Source organism: Saimiri boliviensis, chromosome 2, assembly GCF_048565385.1.
Source record: "Saimiri boliviensis isolate mSaiBol1 chromosome 2, mSaiBol1.pri, whole genome shotgun sequence".
Classification (NCBI taxonomy): domain Eukaryota; kingdom Metazoa; phylum Chordata; class Mammalia; order Primates; family Cebidae; genus Saimiri; species Saimiri boliviensis.
In genome coordinates this window covers 163214578-163234044 of record NC_133450.1, presented here as the reverse complement: position 1 = coordinate 163234044, position 19467 = coordinate 163214578, and the positions used below count along the sequence as shown (strand labels likewise).

Below are 19467 nucleotides of genomic sequence, written 5' to 3'. Positions count from 1 at the left end.
GGGTAGATTTGAGTGAGGGGAGATTAAGAGAAGACAGAGGTTGTAGGACACTTCGTATACATGAACTGTTTTTGAGATAAGGAAACCGTAGCTTAGGAAGTTGTACATAGCTTGCTAGTATTGCTAAAATGAAGTTTCTGATACATGTTTCTGAGATGGGGCTTGAGATTCCATATTTCTAACAAGACAGAACTATCAGTGAGAATCTGTAGTTCACCAAAAATCTCAGGTGACTTTTATGTGTATTTAAGTTTGAGAGGTACCACTGTATACTTTGCTTCTGCCTCTGAGTTGGCAATTGGCAAGAAAGTATGGTAAGGACGAAGGAAGAAGAGAATACAGGATATTTTCAGGGCTTGATTAAAGTAGCCATCCGTGGCAAGTAAGAGAGAAAGGGACCAGTGCCACCCAAATGCTGCTCTATGTTTTCAGGATAGGGAGTGATAAGGATCTGCCAGTCATAATGGCAACTATAAGACCAAATCCCCAAGCTTATCTGAGCTGATGCAACAGTTAAAGTGAAATGAAAATGAATGTTGCCATAGTTACAGTGAATTTATATCAAGGCTATACCAATCCTGTGAACTTTCACACAGACTTACAGCTTTCCAATATGACCATCTCCAGAAATGAAAGGATCATTATATTATGCTATGAGTTATAATTTATAATTTTAATTTCTTCTTAAATGCATAGGTATCTATAACAAGGCAAGTTTTATGATGAGCATTATTATTTCTTTAAACTTTACCAATTAGTGTGGTTCATTGTCAACTAGGGAAAATCATGTCAGTCATGAAAAAGATGTCAGTCATGAAAAAGAGTTCAGAGGATGTTTTTGGAATACACCCATTTATAGTTTGAAGTTATTGTTGTCAATCTTTTCAACACAACTTCAAAGATTTTAAAAATATTTTCATGTTCTGAATAATTTAGAGAGGCATTTTTCAGAGTAGTCATGCCTAAGAGTCAAAATATTAAACATAAAGATGTAAACTTTTTCAATTAGGAGACATGAATTACCACCTGTTTAATGTTATTTTTATATATCATTGATGCCCAAAATCTTTGTAGTTATTATTTTCATTTTATGCTTTTTAAATGAGTATAAAACTTTGTTTAGTGGTTTTGACATTTTGGATTTTGTCAGCATAATTTAAGAACAGATGATCATTCACTGAGGTGGCTATTAAAGGCACCATGACCAATAGGCTAAAATACAAGTTCTGGCCTATATTATTTATTGGCAAAGTTCTGGCCTATATTATTTATTGGCAACACTTTTCTTAGATTTTCTAATCATGCCTTTTGTTAGGTAGTAACCAGTAAACTTTCAAATGACTTTCAATTATATAATGAAACTCCAAAAACCGCCTTGGGTGGTTAACGATTTGTTTTGGTGTTAATCCACGAATAGCCTTTTCTTTCCAGTAGGTTTTAGACAATTGAAGACAGAGATTATTTATTTATTATTTTATTTATTCTAATATATACTAATGTGTTAATGCATTATAGCAGGTTCAGAAAATCGGATAAATTTGAATTTCCAGAATAATATACTACACAATTACTTTTGTAAAATGCAAAATACATTTATATTATTTAAAATACAAACTAATAGACTAACATAAGGACCTTTTTAAAATAACAGCTTTATTGAGATATAGTTTGATTATCTCAAAAGTAATTCTGTGCCCATTAGCAGGCATTCCCCATTCCTCCCACCCTTATTCTCTGGTAAACTTGAATCTGCTTTTTGTTTGTATAGAATTTATTTCTCTCTCAGATTCGAGAAACAATTCATCCAAGTCTGAGACAAAATGCCACACTGTCAATTGATCCAGTTTCTTCCTGTTTTAATTACTCTACCTGGAAGTCTGAGAAACAAAGAGGTTAGGGTGGTCTCTTAAAACACAAAATGACTGCTGAAGCTCTGGGCATTAATTCTGCATTCTAACCAGAAATTGTAATAATGGAAGGAGGAACAGAGATGAACATGCCTCTTACATTCACGGACACTGCTTAGACTTTGCTTATTCCACATCCACATGTGTGCTTTTGCCAGAAGTTAATCTTATGGCACTGAGACTAAGGATCATTGTCTTATTCCAAGTGGTCATGACCCAGCAAAAAATAAGTAAGGTAAGATGGATATTGAGGGATAACTAAAAGTTTCTGCCATAGTGTTAAACCCACTCAAACTTATTTAAAACTTCTCAAGCTATATTTTGGAATACCTAACAGATAATCTTGGAAGATATTATAGAGTGCAATTGTACAATCTCTATTCGTTTTTGAAGTGGCAATAAAATAGACAGTTATTAAACATTAGTAACCAGAATACAAGACCTATTATGATATTTGTCTTATTTTATCACTTTAACCTCACATTGTATTATAATAGCAGCTGGTAAATAATTGTTTAGTAAATATTTATGAAATGAATGTATTAATTACTGAACTAGCATTATATACCACTTTATACAACAGATTTACATACATTATTCATAGGATGAGTTGCTAGTCTCACCATTCATCAGTTATTTCACCTTTTCCAGGGTTTAAGATCTTTTTAGTAAAAAATGAGACAGGCATGGAATAAGCCGTTGAGAAGATTTGGATAAGGTAAACTCTAACACCTAAATACAGGGTATTTTTATCCTAAGAGTGTATTCAGTTATTATTTCTTTATCGCAGCACTTAGATGGTCACTGATTCTTTTTTGAGAGTTTATAATATGCAAGGTTTTACTGAAACATTCTACATTTTTCCCAAATGTGTTGCCTACAATTATAATAGGAATTATGTTTTTGAGATGATAAGTTTCAGTCTTGTGAAAGAAGAGTTCAAAGTTTTTATTTTTTTAAAGCATTATTTGCATTTTTCTAAATGGATAAAAGGGTATCTGGTTTTGCAAGAAAGTGTTCCTGATAACTTATGCCAAAATCATTCTTACATTACCTAGAATTTACATATTTTGTAGCAATGTTAAGTATTCTAAAATTTATTGGCAGGAAACTCTAGAATTTGGCATGCCTGATAAATAATGCATAGTTTTAACTTAGCATTCAATGAGCTAGGTACTGTGGGGATGTCACTATCTAAAATTAATTATAATTAGTTAGAGTTGTTAAGAGTAGAAACTTTTTATTTACTATTCTTAGAGATTTATAAAAAATTGAGAATATAGTTATATATTGCTTTACGAAGATACTTTAGGTTTTTTTCTGAATTGACTAAAATGCAAGCCCCCAATTTCTTTCACACGTCCTCCCTTTAAAAGAATCTGATCAACACAGTGAACACACAACCCACAGAATAGAAGAAAATGATGACTGATGGGGGACAGTTTATCCAGAATTTACAATGAACTCAAACAACTTAATAACAACAAAATGAATCCTATTAAAAGGTAGGCTAAGGGCTGGGTGTGGTAGCTCCTGCTTCTAATTCCAGCCCTTTAGGAGGCCAAGGTGGGTGGATCACTTGAGGTCAGGAGTTTGAGACCAGCCTGGCCAACATGCTGAAACCCCATCTCTACTAAAAAAAAGTAAAGATTAGCTGGGTGTGGTGGTGGGACTCTGTAATCCCAGCTACTCAGGAGACTGAGGCAGGAGAATCACTTGAACCCAGGAGGCAAAGGTTGCAGTGATCCCAGATGGTGCCACTGCACTCCAGCCTGGTGAAAGACAGAGACTTTGTCTCAAAAATAAATAAATAAATAAATGAACAAAGAAAGTAGGTGCTAAGGACACAAATAGACATCATTCAAAAGAAATCATATAAATGGTCAACCAGCACATGAAAAATGATCATTAAAACTACGATGACATATCATCTTACATCAATCATGATGACTATTAATAAAAAGACAAAAAGCATGTTGGCCAGGACAGAGAAAAGGGAAGACTTATACACTGTTGGTAGAAATGTAAATTAGTACAGCCTCTATGGAAAACAGTATGGAGATTTCTCAAAGAACTAAAAATAGAACTACCCTTGGATCTAGCAATCCCACTACTTGATATATACCCCCCCAAATGGAAATCATTGTATCAAAAAGATACCTACAGTCATATGTTTATTGCAGTACTATTCACAGTAGCAAAGATATGGAATAACCTGTCAACAAATGATAAAGAAATACAGATGTGCCCACACACACATACACACATACACACACACACACACACACACACACACACACACACATACACAAAATAGGATGGAATACTCTTTGGCCATAAAAAAGATGAAACCATGTCTTTGCAGCAACATGAATGGAACTGGAGGTCATTATTTTAAGTGAAACAATCCAGACACAGAAAAATACAGCATGTTCTCTCTTATAAGCGGGAGCTAAATACTATGTTCATATGGACTTAGAGCTTGGGTTGATAGACAGTGGAAACTGAGAGGGCGAGGGGGTGGGAGGGAGATAAATGATGACAAATTACTTAATGGGTACAATGGTAATGGACATACTGAAAGCCCTGATTTCAGCACTATGTGATATATACATATAGCAAAATTACACTTACACCCCACAAGTTTATACAAAAAAAGAATCTGAATTTCTAAGCTACATCTAACTAAAGGGAAGGAAAGTTTGTGCCTAAAACTCAACTATAGCTGAACATACAGGGAGGGGAACAATACTTATGGGGCCTGTCAGGGTAGGTGTGGAGTTGGCAGGGGAGGATTAGGAAAAGAGTTAATGCATGCCAGACTTAATACCTAGGTGATGATTTGATAGGTGCTGCAAACCACTGCGGCAGTTTTACCTATGCAATGATCCTACACATGCTGCACATGTGCCCCAGAACTTAAAAAACAATAATAAAATAATTATTAAACTCAACCGTATTACTTACTAGTTCTCTATCCTTGGATATATTTGTTTACCTCTCTAGTCAATGTTCTTAATTATACAACTTAGATACTCATAATACCTGGTAGGATTGCTATGGAAATTAAAGCAGATGAACTTAGAGCCTTTGACACACTTCTTGGCACATAGTATGTGTTCAGTAAATGTTAACTGTAGTTATTAATAAGGACCAGCCAACTAAGATAATATTAGAGTTATGATAAAAGTAAAGGTACTTGACTCTTCAAACTGAAAAGAATAAACGAATATATGTGCGTTGAAATAGCACTTGTAAAAATACTGTACAGTGGTCAACTATCATATAGAGATGCAATGGCTAAGATATGGCTAGTTTCTATAAACTAGAAATATAATTATGAGAATTAAATGAGTTAGTACATAAAAATACTGAGACCAGAATCTTATATTCATTATATGTTTCGTGAATGTTATTTACTAATATTATCCTATCCTGGTAATGACTTACCTAGGATTCTTAATTTAATTAATTTCAGGTTCAGTTTTGACTTTAAAACATATTAATAGTAAGACCTTTTGTAGTTTATTTTAGGCAACGATTAGCTTTCAGTCTCTTCTGTGAAAATGTGGAAAATAATCTCTAACACATGAAACTTTACTGAGCATCGAGGATACATGAGATAAATTGTAGAAATCCTATTACAGTACCATTTTTCTATTGCTGATTAAATATTATTTTCTAAACCCAACAAACTGCCTTTATAATTATTCCCAATCATTTTGAAGTGTTTATAATTAAATTATTATTTAAAATAATTTTCTAATTTTTAGGTCTCCAAAAAATTTTAGATACAATTTCCTATCCCGCCCCCAAATTTTTGGGCTCACAATTAAGTCAAGAGGAGGTAATGCACTCTAATTCATTTAATGAGGAAGAAATCACCATTTAAGATGCCATTTTCATGAACAAACACTGCATTGTAGTTCCAATAAATCCATTAATTACAGGCATTTATCTATGGAAATACTAAAATAATACTAAAAAGTTGTACTTGAACTGTGTAACTCTTCAAGATTTCTGTGGTAACTTGACAGTGATTCAGACATAACTCTGAAGCATTTCTTATTTGGGATGGTAGGTTTAGAATACCAGAATTATAAAATTTTCAATAATTTCTTTTGAAGTTTGCTTACTTGGCTTAACATTGATGCTTTCTGAATGGTTGTTCCTCAAGTAACTAGAATAAATGAGAGAAGTATATCTGATCCAATTTTTTTTTGGTTTTTTTTGAGACGTTGTCTTACTCTGTCACCCAGGCAGAAGTGCAGTAGTGTGATCTCAGCTCACTGCAACCTCTTCCTTTCATGTTCAAGGTATTCTCCTGCCTCAGCCTCCTGAGTAGCTGGGACTACAGGTGTGCACTACCACACCTTCCTAATTTTTATATGGTTAGTAGAGAAGGGGATTTCACCATGTTGGCCAGGCTGGTCTCAAACTCCTGACCTCAGGTGATCCACCTGCTGTGGTCTCCCAAAGTGCTGGGATTTCAGGCATGAGCCACCACACCCAACCTGATCCAATTCATTTAGCTAGAGTCTTATGTGAAATAAAATTTCTTGAAATTTATCAAGGATAAAACTGTAACCTAGTGTTAATGTCACTGACAATTTAATAACTGGTCCTTCCTCACAAATCGCTTCTCTAAAAATAGTTATTTATGCACACCATGTTAAAATAAACTCTTCCCTTTTTATTTTTATTTATTTATTTATTTATTTATTTATTTATTTATTTATTTATTTTTTTGGAGACAGGGTCTCACTTTGTCCCTCAGACTGGATGCAGTGGCACAGTCTCCGCTCACTGTAGCCTCAATATCCAGGGTTCAAGTAATCATCCTGCGTTAGCCCCCCAAGTGGCTGGGAGTACAGGCACACACCACCACCCTTGGCTAATTTTTGTATTTTTTGTAGAGATGGGGTTTCTCCGTATTGCCCAGGATGGTCTCAAACTCTTAGGCTCAAGCAATCTTCTGTCTCAGCCTCCCAAAGTCCTGGGGTTACAGACATGAGCCACCATGCCCAGCCAACGCTTTCCTTTTTAAAATATATCCTTGCCTGAGTCAAGCTCCACAAATCATTGAAAATGGTAAGCTAACGTTGGAGTAAACCATATTTCCATATTACTGCTTTGACCATCTTTTTTTTTTTTTTTTTTTTTTTTTTGTGAAGAAGAATCTCACTCCATAGCCCCAAAGTGGAGTGCAGTGGCATGATCTAGGCTTACTGCAACCTTCACCTCTGGGACTCAAGTGATTCTCCTGCCTCAGCTTCCCAAGTAGCTGGGACTAGAGGTGCACACCACCACACTCAGTTATTTTTTTTTGTATTTTTAGTAGAGACGGGGTTTTGCCAGGTTGCCCTGGGTAATCTCAAACTCCTGAGCTCAGGCAATCCACCCGCCTTGGCCTCCTGAAGTGCTGGTATTACAGGCATGAGCCACTGCGCCCATTCTGACTGTCTTATATACCTAAAATTACCCCTCTGGTTTGGATTTGTCCTTGGAAGGCCAACTAGTCAAATATTTTGAATATAATTTCTGGAATCCCTGAACTTAAATGTGAGCTATAATTTACACTCTACATACCCAACATAACTGATCAGTATATCAATGTCAATAATACAAATAAGGATGTCTTTTTGATTTAATGTTAATATCGAAATTTTCACTTTCAAATACAGATAAACATTCTAGATATAACAAAAGGACATAAAACTCTTTATGTGCTTTTTATGTTGAAATTCCATTATTATGTTAAAAGTGTCAATTTGATATTGCAAATATGCAACATAGTACTGCAGGAATAATCTAGCATCTGATATTGCTAAAAGAAATTATTGTATCTGCACTATAATGTGAAAACCTTAAAGCTTGACTTCAAACTTTTAATAGTAAAATGGTAATAACAATTAAAACTTTTAATTTGTGTATCCAAGAAGTTTATTCTACAATGGTAATATTTAGCTTCAGCCAAATGTTGATGCTAATACTCAACCTTTTAACATTTGGACAAAATTTAATTTACTGTACCATTAGATATAAAGGGAGGGCAAGAAGGAAGTTCATCCTAATTCATGGATTAACTTTTTAAAGAGCAAACATTACAAACCACACTAGATTCTTCACAGAGGATTCTCCTTTCACAGATGTCAATAAGAAATAGATCTCCTAAAAACCTCTTCTCCATCCCTGCTCCTGGAGGGTCAGTGAAAGCAGAAAGTGATACTAAATGAATGAGCCTGGAAGGTCTAGAAAAATTGTAATGTACTCCTTTGCACCTCTGTGATAGTGATATTTTGTTTTCCTCTAATATTTCATCAAAAAGAGAAAAATTTTATGTCACCCCTCAAGTGGTTCATTTTACTGTCAGATTCACTTTCACATATGATAATCCCTCCTAAGAATGAAGTATTATTCCTTTATCAGATAAATGAAGTTATATAAACTATTTTCTTCAATTATAGTAGAAACCAGTTGAAACAGTTTAATATGTAAGCACTTGAGAAAAACAGTTCCTCCCAAAACAGTACCAACCATTGAAGAATTGACATAAAAGACTCAATTTATTAAAATTTTTCTATTTTAACTTATATTGCAATTAGGTAGAGATTACACACCTGTTTACAGACCTATCAGTCTTTCATGAATCTTCTAAAGGGTTTGAAAGTATTAATAATTTCTTCATTGAGGGCAGATATTAAGTATTTAGTTTTCTTCTGTCATTTATATATAACAGTATCTATCAAGCAATAAACAAATTTGATGGCTCAATAATGTGTGCTGATTAAGTTACCACTGCATCAAAATGAGAAAACTTTTATAAAGGGCTGAGTAACTATTGCATGAGGTCACACACAATGGTAACTAACTGACTTATTTTAAAGCTGATTTAAAGACAATAATAATAACTAGCATAATGATTAAGTCAGATATCTTTATGATATACAGTGAATGATGGAGTACTGTACAACCTTTAAAATGATTCCATACTTTATAGAATATATCATGGAGAGTTATCTATTAGTTATTCAAAAGGATAAAGCTAAGATTTAAGAGGATTATGGTATGATAGCCATATCTGTATGTATATGTGATTGCAAATGTTTATGTCTGGGGATGTATGTTTTATTTGACATCGTTAAATGCATGTAACAGAGAAGGTTCTCTAATAAAATACATTAGGCTTACGAATGTATCCATCACCTGTACTCCTGCAAGGAGCAAAGTAGACAATAATTGTCTGCTTGTTTGTCATCACTGCATTAAAGAACCCGAATTATAATAGTTAATCTTAAATCACAATAGTTTGATGTAAGATGGGTAACTGGTAATGCTATTTCAGACAAATATTGTACTCAAAAATTTTTGTCAAGTGATATGTACACTAATTACTTATAACATTTTGCATATTGAATTACTAGCCTTTTATGGTTCTTGAATTTAAATTGAATACTAGTATTAATAAAAAAATGTTCTGGGTTATACTTTTCTAGGTCTCAGGGTGGTGAACTCTTCGGTTGAATTCCTAACCTGTGAGCATACGGTAAGATTATAATTAATATACCCAATTTTAGAGTTATTTTCATTACCTCTTTTTGATCATGTCCAGTTTCTTTTAAAGTAAATTCAAACAAGCCATTTGATAATTTGCCATACATGTTGAAGAAATTATGTGATATTTTCTATAAAAATGTTTATGTTCTTGAATAAATTATAGTAATACAGTTATTTGATGTAGTCGTTGATACATTTCTATGTAAATCTGAAGGCATGGACCAGAAAGGTAAAGATTGATACCACTAAAAAAAGTTATTTGGACATGAATGACCATTTTATCTATTAAATTTTCCATAATGAGCTCCATTTGATGGCAGTGTTATTGAAAGTAAAATTTGTTTTATCATCTGTCAAAATTTATCAAAATTGGTTTCCTCCATGAAGCTTGACATCAGAGCTCCAGAAAGTTGAGAGTAAAATATGTAACTATGAAAATAAAATGCTAAGAAATAACAAGTGACTTCTAAGGCAGTTTTTAAGGCATTAATTATTAATTAACTTCTGTGGTTATAGGTATTCAATAACATTAGTTAAAAATGTGAATCTGGATTATACTAATAGTTGATGACTACAAAATAGAAATAAATAAGAGTTTATTTGTGTTACTGTTAAACTGATGAAATTAATTTTCAGTAAGCCAACTTTCAGTGTTTATTTGTTGCTTAATAGTAAACATAATGAAGGTTTACCTTGTAATAAGTATATAAAATCCAGATAATGTGGGCATTTGTATCATACATTTTCTATTTGGGGGAAATGATATCCTTGGAAACACAAAGGCAGTTGATTAAAACTTCTGTTTATTTGGGCATATAGCATGATTGCAATGTATCTTGAAAAAGATATTTTTAAATGACTGTAGATAACAACCATCTCTAGGAACTGTAAGGCGTACTTTTTCATTACTTTTTAAAGAAGCATTCAATATAGGATTATTTTTTTAAAAAGTTAAAAAGTATCACATAGGAGGAAAGTAAAATTCCTCTGCCCTACCAGGAGAACTTTGCTGATAATGGGAGAAGTTTGGAGAAATTATTTAGATGTGCTTAGAGTAATAATTTTATCCCCAAGTGCCTTATTTTTAAATTTGAAATTATATTTCACAAATACAACCAAAATTAACTTCTTAAAATAAATTATTTCAATTTATAATAAGGAACAAAAATATTTTTTAAATTACTGTGATCTTCAGTGTTTTAATTATCTTCTATAACATACATACAGAAAATTACTTATATCTTAAGTGCACAATATCAGTGAATTGTTACAAAAAGGATACACCCATATAACCAATACTAACATATGTTTTTTTGGAAAAAAAAAATAAGAGTAGTTTGAAGCCCTCTTATACTCTTTCTAGTCACTAAACCTACAGAGCAAAAGCAGTATCTTCACTTCTAGAAGTAGGGTTTGCCTCTTTTTAATATGCTATAAATGAAATCATACAGTCTGTACTGATTTGTTTCTTTTGCGCAACATTATTTGTAAAATTGCATGCAATGGTAAATCGCTCATTTTCATTGCTGTGTAGTATTCAGCTGTGTGGATAGACCAAATTATTAACCCTATCTAATACTGATAGGCACTTAAGTGGCTTATATCAATAGTGCCAATTTGGATATCAAGGACATGTCTTTTTGGAGAACACATGTATTTTGTTGTGTACACAGGATATGCACGTGTTCTGCTTCAGTGCATGCTGACAATTCCCCAAATGGTTGTCAGTTTTAAGAACAGGATATGAGAGTTCATTTGATCTGCACTTCTTTTACTGGGTTGTGTTTATACATATAGCTGTATATACATAAGTATACATGCCATTGTGTATATCCAGTAGAAGATTTAAAACTACCAATTAATAAATCAGCATTATTTCTTTCTTAAAATTCTGAATCAATTCTGCAAATGTGTAGATGGCACAGATTGCATTGTTCTTTTATGCATGATGTTTGAATTGCATGTGTTTTTCCTTACGAAGTAATAATCCTGATTTAAATATATTCTTAGACTAACATTCTTTTTTTAAAAATTCTTACATTCTTAAATGCATTCTTAAAACTAACCATAACCAATTATGAAAGTGTTAAGAATTATGGGTTTGAAAATCTGTCATGACAGAAGTATTTTCACAGCATACTTTGAGAAACACCAAAAATAATGGCTTTAGTTTTTCTTCTGGTGAGCTAGTTGTGAAATATTCACCAGAACACCACTGAATATTTGCACTCTATGTTCATTTTCTCATTACTTTCTGGTTGATATATTTTGATGAATAGAAGACGTTCTTAATTTTGATTTATTTCAGTTTATTAGTTTTTTTTAAATTTTCCTTCTATGATCAAAGTTTTTATGTCTTATTTAAGAAATTTTTGCCTTGGCTGTTGTTACTAAGATACTATGGTTTCTCTAAACACTTGTTTAAACTTTTACGGTTAATGGTCTCCAATGTGTTACATTGTTCTATGTTTACTATCTTGTTCATTTAAGATAGACAGATGTGGATTAGAATAGTAATTGCTCTGTACAGGTTTTTTTATTTTATTATAAAATTTATACATGAATATGAAGACACTGATATATGGTTATTTACTAATTTAATGTAGCTATTAGAATAAGTAATATGTAGTATTTTTTAAGTCTATATATATATATATATATATTTATGAATTGCCCATTTATAAGTTTCATGCACCACAATTAGTTATGTGACTACAATGTTGAAATAAAAATTCATAACTATAACAAAATTATTTGACTTTAAGCCTAAATGAATTAGGATAATTTATTTCTATAACATATTATTAAGTGAGCTAAAACCATACAATGTGATTATTCTATAGGATCATTAAAATATCAGACTATTAGGCTAAACTTTAAGCATTTAAATACATTTTCTGGTTAAGATATATTTATTGCCTCTAAAATATTATGTGTAACAAAGTATATAAGCATATAACAACTATAATAAATACAGCATTAAGTATTAACTACAGAATACTGTTATATGCACTTCATTAAAATTTTATTAAATACTCGCCTTGTGAGATACGTGTGTGTGTGTGTGTGTGTGTGTATTTAGAGAGAAAGAAAGGAGAAAGACATACTTTTTTTATTTTAAATTTTTCACCAAAAACACAGTAGTACATCACATATTTGTGTCTGATAGAAAGGATGGTATAAAAATCAGTATTGTTTCTTTTTTAAAATTTTGAATCAGTTATGTGAACATACATGTGTTTGCTGCAGGTTACAGTATATGTGCTTATAGAATTCCATGTGCTTTTCCTCTTGAAAGTAACAATCTTGATGTAAATACATTCTTAGAATGCTTATTTTTCATCTCTGGATCCATAGTCTAAGCCTTCTCACGGTTTAAGAGTAACTCATAATGTAACACAATGAAAGTAAAACAGAAAAGTAGATAATATCTTACTTTAGTAACTAGCTAATTATTGTTTCAAGTCTTTATAATATTGAAACAATGTGATAAGGAAATGTTGGGGTTTATAGATTAAAATTCTTGAAACTAAAGATGGAATTTTATTAATCTGTATATTTGGATATTTGAAGAGCTTGGGATTTGCTTCAGAAGATTTTTGTTTGCCTCTGCCTTCTTGCCTGTTTTAGGTAGCCAAAAATGATGAAATATTGAGTACAATAATCAAGAGCTAATTAGATGTTTTTCACTGTTTCTAAATTACCAATCTCTCTGTCATAACGAAAGCAGGGAGAACAAAGGTGAAACACAAAAAGCTGTCTTGAAGACTGGTTCTGAGACTCTAAGTAGCGCTAATACTTCTTATCCTCCACTAACCATTCCAAATAAATAATAAGCTTATCTGAGAAATACAGCGTAGGTTTCAGAAATAAATATTTCAGGATTTATTTCATGTGTCCTAAATATCAGTGATAAAGCGAAACATCCAGTTAAGAAACACAAATCACATATAGAGGTAATTGATGCCGGTTAAATTACCTTAGTTTATTTTCACAGTGATGACAGCGCTTGGGGAAAAAATGAAGTTAGAAGACATACGAGTAACATCCTGCATGAAGGAAAATCGTGGAGACTGATGAACTTCTGTGCATTATTTGAACCCAAAATTGAAATTGAAAGATTGAATTATGCAATAGAAGAATAATCTGAAGTCATAAACACCCTTTGAAATCATATATATATATATATACACACACACATATATAATTAGAAAGACATAGCTAAAAAATTTAGATGACATAAATGAAGTTTGAATTTGAGAACACATTGCATGCACAAAATATTCTCTGGATAATTTTGACTCCTATTCAGTAATAAATTGATTACACAGAACTGTTAAAATGCAGTTTTGTGGGTTTTTTTCCCTAAAAAATATATAGGGAAAACGGAGTCCTACTTTTGATGGGCACTTTCAACTGATTTTCTGAAAACTGGTTCAATGATATTTACTTGTTACAAAATGCCTTACCTAAATCCTTTAGTCTGAATACCTATGGATTATCACCTCTTCACACCTTTGGATAGATTGTTCCTATCTGGCTAGCTCACACATAATTCTGATTAAATAAATTATACATCTGTGAATCCCCTAGGCTTAACTTTTAATACTTACTCTATATGATTTCCACACTATATCTAGCCTTCCCCCTGTTCCCAACATGTCAGGAACAAGTAATTTAGTTTCTAAGACTTTTCTATTTGTCCAAAGGCAAACTTTATCAACCTCTATAAAAATATATATGTTATCTTGCTCCCTCTTTGATAGACTATGGATATCTGGAAACATCAAGATTAGACTTTTGTCGATTTGACTTGTTGATAATAAAGTGTTAGAAAAAAAGAGCTTTAGAGCATATTTAAGCTTACTAAAGCCTTTCAATGGCATATATTTAATTCTGGTAGCAATAAAATGGATGGGATTTTGTTGTAAAGCTGAGCAGAATTCAGCTTCTAATATGTCAGCTTTACATGACAGATTATTAATAAAATGTCACTGTTATCACATGATACCAATCTCTGGTGACTGCCTTTTTTAAAACTTGCAACTCAAATGTAATTTTAAAGTAATCTTTACTTTGTGGCTCAGTTCTTTCCTTTAAATACCTTTTTCCCTTAGCTCTGTAGAAATTATTGTGCCCTTTAACCATGGTTTTAATTACGTTACACTCAGAAAATCCACAAATTACTAGTGTATCATCTGTGTTCAGATACATGCACAGATAGCTAGAGGATTATTATTATTACTCTATGTAGATGATAACAATGACAGAGCAAGAATTAAGAAAATGGATTGATTTTAAACTCAGTATCATGGCCATTACCTGGCAAAATGAGAAAGTGGGCAGAGTCAATTTTCTCAACTAACTTTCCCAAGTGTTTTGCCTTTTCTCTCTTTTGTTCTCCACTCCTTATTGTAGATGCCCGTTTTCTACTGCCTACATGTTCTTTCATTCAACAAAACACACTAAGCATCTGTGTGTACTAGGCACTGGGCTAGTATTGGGAAACAGTCAACTAACAGGAACCTTAGGAAATGTTTAGTTCTGGAGAGCTTGTAAGGTCTACAGTCATCAGCTACAAAAGGGTCTTCATCTGTGAACTCCTCTATATTCTATGTATATCCTATCACCCCATCAAAACTTCAGTTACCCACAAGGGGAAAATTAAGAGCTACCTCCCACTAAGTTATAATTAGCAGATGAAGGGACATAGCATGTGATTATGGTTTTTTTTTTTTTTAAGAAGTGTACACATGTCATAGAGAAAGGCATGTAGAAAAACCTGTAAATCCATACATGTATGACTGAGTTGTAAGTTGCGTATATTTTCTCTCTGTCGTAGTTGGATGGTTAATATCAAAACTGTTGACTAGCTGGGCAAAGCTGGAAATAAGAGTCTATATTCTCAGTCAGGTATTCATCAGTATTTGCTGACCACTTACTTATTACATGCCATATACTCTTCTGGTGGTTTTATTTGTATAATGCACTTCTAAAAACTCTGCAATATATTAAACACAAGAAGGCAGACTATCTGTGGAACTTAGGAAGCCTGATTCTGCTTATAATTAATTGTTTGACCTCACACATTAGTCATTTATTTTCTCAAGTCCAAATAAAAGTTCAAATAAAAAACTAGAAGGGTATGCACTATGAATTTTGAATACTTTCAAGCTTTAAATTTAATTATTCTAATTATATCAGTTGGGATGCTTTCAGTTCCAAATAACAGGAAACAAACTTACTTAGGCTTTAAGAAAGGCTTATTATTATACAAACAAAAAGTTAAGCAGATGTAGAATTTCATGGAAGACTCACTAACATAATCAGTTCTTTTCACCTTTTTTCCCAATATCCTATTTTACGTTGGTCCTTGGCCAGAATCCCTCAATATTCAAAGATGTCTGCCACAATTAGAGTTTATATATCTAGACACAAGAGACCCAGTAGGAAAAAAAAAAAAAAAAAAAGATTTTTGCCTTCTTTGTCTTATAAGATTAAGAACGATTTTATGACAGTGCCTACCCTTCTGCCTGTTGCCAGCAAACCTTTTCACATCTCTTCTGTCAAATGTGCCATACGCTCCAGCCTTTAAGGATCATTTACTGTTGTCTTAGACCAATTGTGTTTACCCTCTGCATTTAAAAATGTGTTCGGCTTCCATGGAAGCTCAAAGCTGCACAGAGAAGCATAGCAGGGATAAAAAATTCAAGTTCCCTTAAGAAGCAGAACAGGAGAAATGATTCTTGGCCAGGCAACCAGTGACATCTCTTACAGTTATTATGCTTTGTTGGTGTACCACATCCTTCCTGACTTAACACTTCTATTTTCCCTGGGGCAATAATAGATAAAATGTGAGTTTACTTTAGAATGAAGTCCCCAGGGAGAATCACATCAAATTAAACAGGTGATTGCTTATGAAGGAGGCAATTCTAATTGTTTACCTTCACATTGCTTCTCAAAATTCTTTACTGACTCCTCATTTTCAAGAGAATAATTTCTGTCTAAAAATATGCATAAAAAAGACGGGGTTTCTTCCTCAGTTTTGCTGCCCTGTTTCGATCCATAACACCTGCATATCTCTGTTTCTTGCTCTCATTCTGCTACCTTCATCCATGCTGTTTTCTCAGTCATGCAGCAATCCCACCCCTAGCAGTACCTCCCACCCCCAATCAATCATCTCTGCAATTCTCCTTTGACCAAGACCCACTCACACATATTTGACTGACAGAAAAGGTACTGCTAGTCCTTCATTCCTTCAAATTTCAGCTCAAATGCCATACTTCTTATGCAATATTTCATGAATTTGAGGTGACCTATGTGCTCTTTCATTTTCCCATTGACCTTCAACCCTATTTCCATTAGATTGATTATTTACGTTTTCTATATATACTCTCTTGGCACTGGGCTTTCCAAACTTTGAGGGTAAAGTTGGTGCCCTTGCTGCCTTTGCATTTGACTCTGTAATAACTGGCAAAAGGCAAGGTTTATTGTGTTTGCTAGAATATGTGCCTGAGTAACAAAATACTGTTAGTGTCAGTGTATATAAGCAGAGCAAATGTGTGGAGCATTTCTTTTATTTTTCCATGAGAAGAAAATAAGATTGACCAAAGAAATGCCTTTCAATATTTTCCACAAATGTCAAAAGGTTTTACTGCCCCAAAACTTTACTGCCTAAGGATAATCTATGAAATATAATTAGTTATGACATCACTTCAAGTTTAAGCTTTTCTTAAAAGCTGGTGTTTAGTCTTTGCAAATCATGCTAATTTTATATTCTATAGTGTTTAGTCCTTTAATATTATGTCAGATAAGTAGTCTATGTCACAAAACATCCAGGATTTATCTAGCGTGTAAGAATGCTTATGTACCATTTCGTAACACTGATTCTCCCAGAAGAATCACGTCGTTTTCCTGCTATCCTGGGAAAACCATTAGAAGCTCTCACACAGGTTTAATTCTCTAATCGAGAAGCATGGACATAGAGAAATAATCTGATTTTAAAAATTTTTTCATAACACCATTGCTTATTGCTGTGCTCTTGAATAATTACTTTAAGCTCATTGTACATTAAGCAAATAAAATTCTTATAGTTGTATATTATAATTTCCCATATATATCACAGTTTTTAAAAGATTAACATGTGCAAATTATTTTTAACTTACTGAGTTCAGAGATCCATATAAGTAGATAATAACAATTTTCAAAATATAACAATAGTTTGTGTTGTCCATTTACAAATGTAATTAGTGAAAATTTTATTAAGTACTGGAAAGAAAAAAAAAATATATATATATATATGTATATATATATTCCAAGATGAAATTGCTAGAGAAGAAAAAATGCAGGAATAAAAAAGTAAGCCCTTACAGCATAGCATTCAAGTTGTCACAAATGAGGAGGCAGCCAATAAATGATTCATCCTGTGTCCATCATAGTATATTGATAAATCCATCTGACATTTCTGGCCTATCAGAGTGCAGAAAAATGAAATTATAGATTCCTTACTATAGATGACACCATCAACAGAGGGGTTTAGGGAGGGTTAGCTGGTCATTTTCATTTATTTCATTTCTCTCTATTCCATCCTTGACAGCTCTAACATAAAAGGTCTTCAAAATCCTAGGAAACAAGGCCAAAGTTTAATGTTCTGTTTTCTTTTTACAAAGGACATTTGCCTGGCTTCATAAATGCACAAAAAAATGAATAATAATTTAACAGTTTCTGGGAATATGTTAATAGTACAAAAAATGATTTTAAAAATTTAGATACCTATAGTTTATTTCTGATATGTGGCTATTTGTAGCATTTTTTTTTATTTCTTATATGTTAAAAATATTAAAAGCAATTTTATATGCTAATAAAACATTTTGGAATACAAGTAGCAAAAGAAAAGAAAATCATTCTTCAGAAATCCGTCATCATTCCGCATTCAGATTCTGGAGTATCAAAATAAAAAGGATTTTTATACCTTCCTTTCCAATCCTTATACAGATTTGCATTTAGATTACATCATTCAATATATGCAATTTTTTGCAATTTTAAATTTAATAAACATTTCACTCATAAGAAGTGTATCTCCATTTCTACAGTCTTTATAAATGTCAATTTTAAAAACTGCATATTTTTTCATATCAGAAAAATTTCTATTCAAAACACACCAGGCAAGAATTTAGTGGGCTTAAAACTGTTTAAAGTTGCAGAGAGGGAGGTAAATTAATAAAATATATTGTTAGTTTACAATTAGTCATTTAGATAATCCTTTCTATTTTACAAAACCATTTACACATATTAATTTTAATAAAATATTTGAATATAACTTTTCACTTTGTTAAGCTTTTATATGGGATTATATAAGATTAAGATGCTTAGGACATTGGAGACCTTGAGACAATTTTAAATCTTGATAAATTTGAAAACTGCATGTCATTAATTTAAATTTTTATGAAGCAAATACTACGTAATCCGTAACTGGTTAGCCTTAGGTGCATTGCAAAAGAACAGAAGATACAATCTCTATTTTGTTTAGCTTACATTTCTGGAGGCAGAACAAGAAATATCTTGAGAAGTAAAATGTAAGTGTGAAACTGAGTGATATATTTTTTTCCAACTGCTAATAAAACCAAAGATAGTCACTGAACTAGAGTTAGGGAAAAGAAAATCATAGAGATGGATTGTCTCAAATTATATATTAATACAGGGGTTCCTAAATATAATGACCTTTAAAAATCTTCTTGAAAAGCTTTTAAGATATATGAAACCCAGGATTCAAAGATTCTGGTTCAGTAAGTTTAAAGTTTAAAAATCGTTTAAAGAAAGAGTAAGTTCCAACCCAAAGGTTCTCGGAATTTCGTGTGCAAGAGAATCATCTAGTAAATCTGATAAAAATGTGAATCCCTGAACCTCAGCCCAAGAAATTCAAATTTAGTTGATCTAACGTGGAGTCAGAATTTTTTTTAAATTTAAATTGACAAGGCCCCTTTGCATTCCTCACCCCAACCCT

At 32.4% G+C, this 19467-nt stretch overlaps 1 protein-coding gene across 38 annotated transcripts in view; it reads left to right on the top strand.

Moving 5' to 3' along the window:
* The window catches only part of PTPRD (protein tyrosine phosphatase receptor type D), a 2307989-nt gene that overhangs the window by 1034951 nt on the left and 1253571 nt on the right, over positions 1–19467 (top strand). For all 38 annotated transcript variants that reach the window (XM_074394799.1, XM_074394802.1, XM_074394800.1 and 35 more), the window contains one exon: positions 9404–9453. The gene's annotated coding sequence lies outside the window, so the exon portion shown is untranslated. The remainder of the gene's footprint in view (positions 1–9403; positions 9454–19467) is intronic.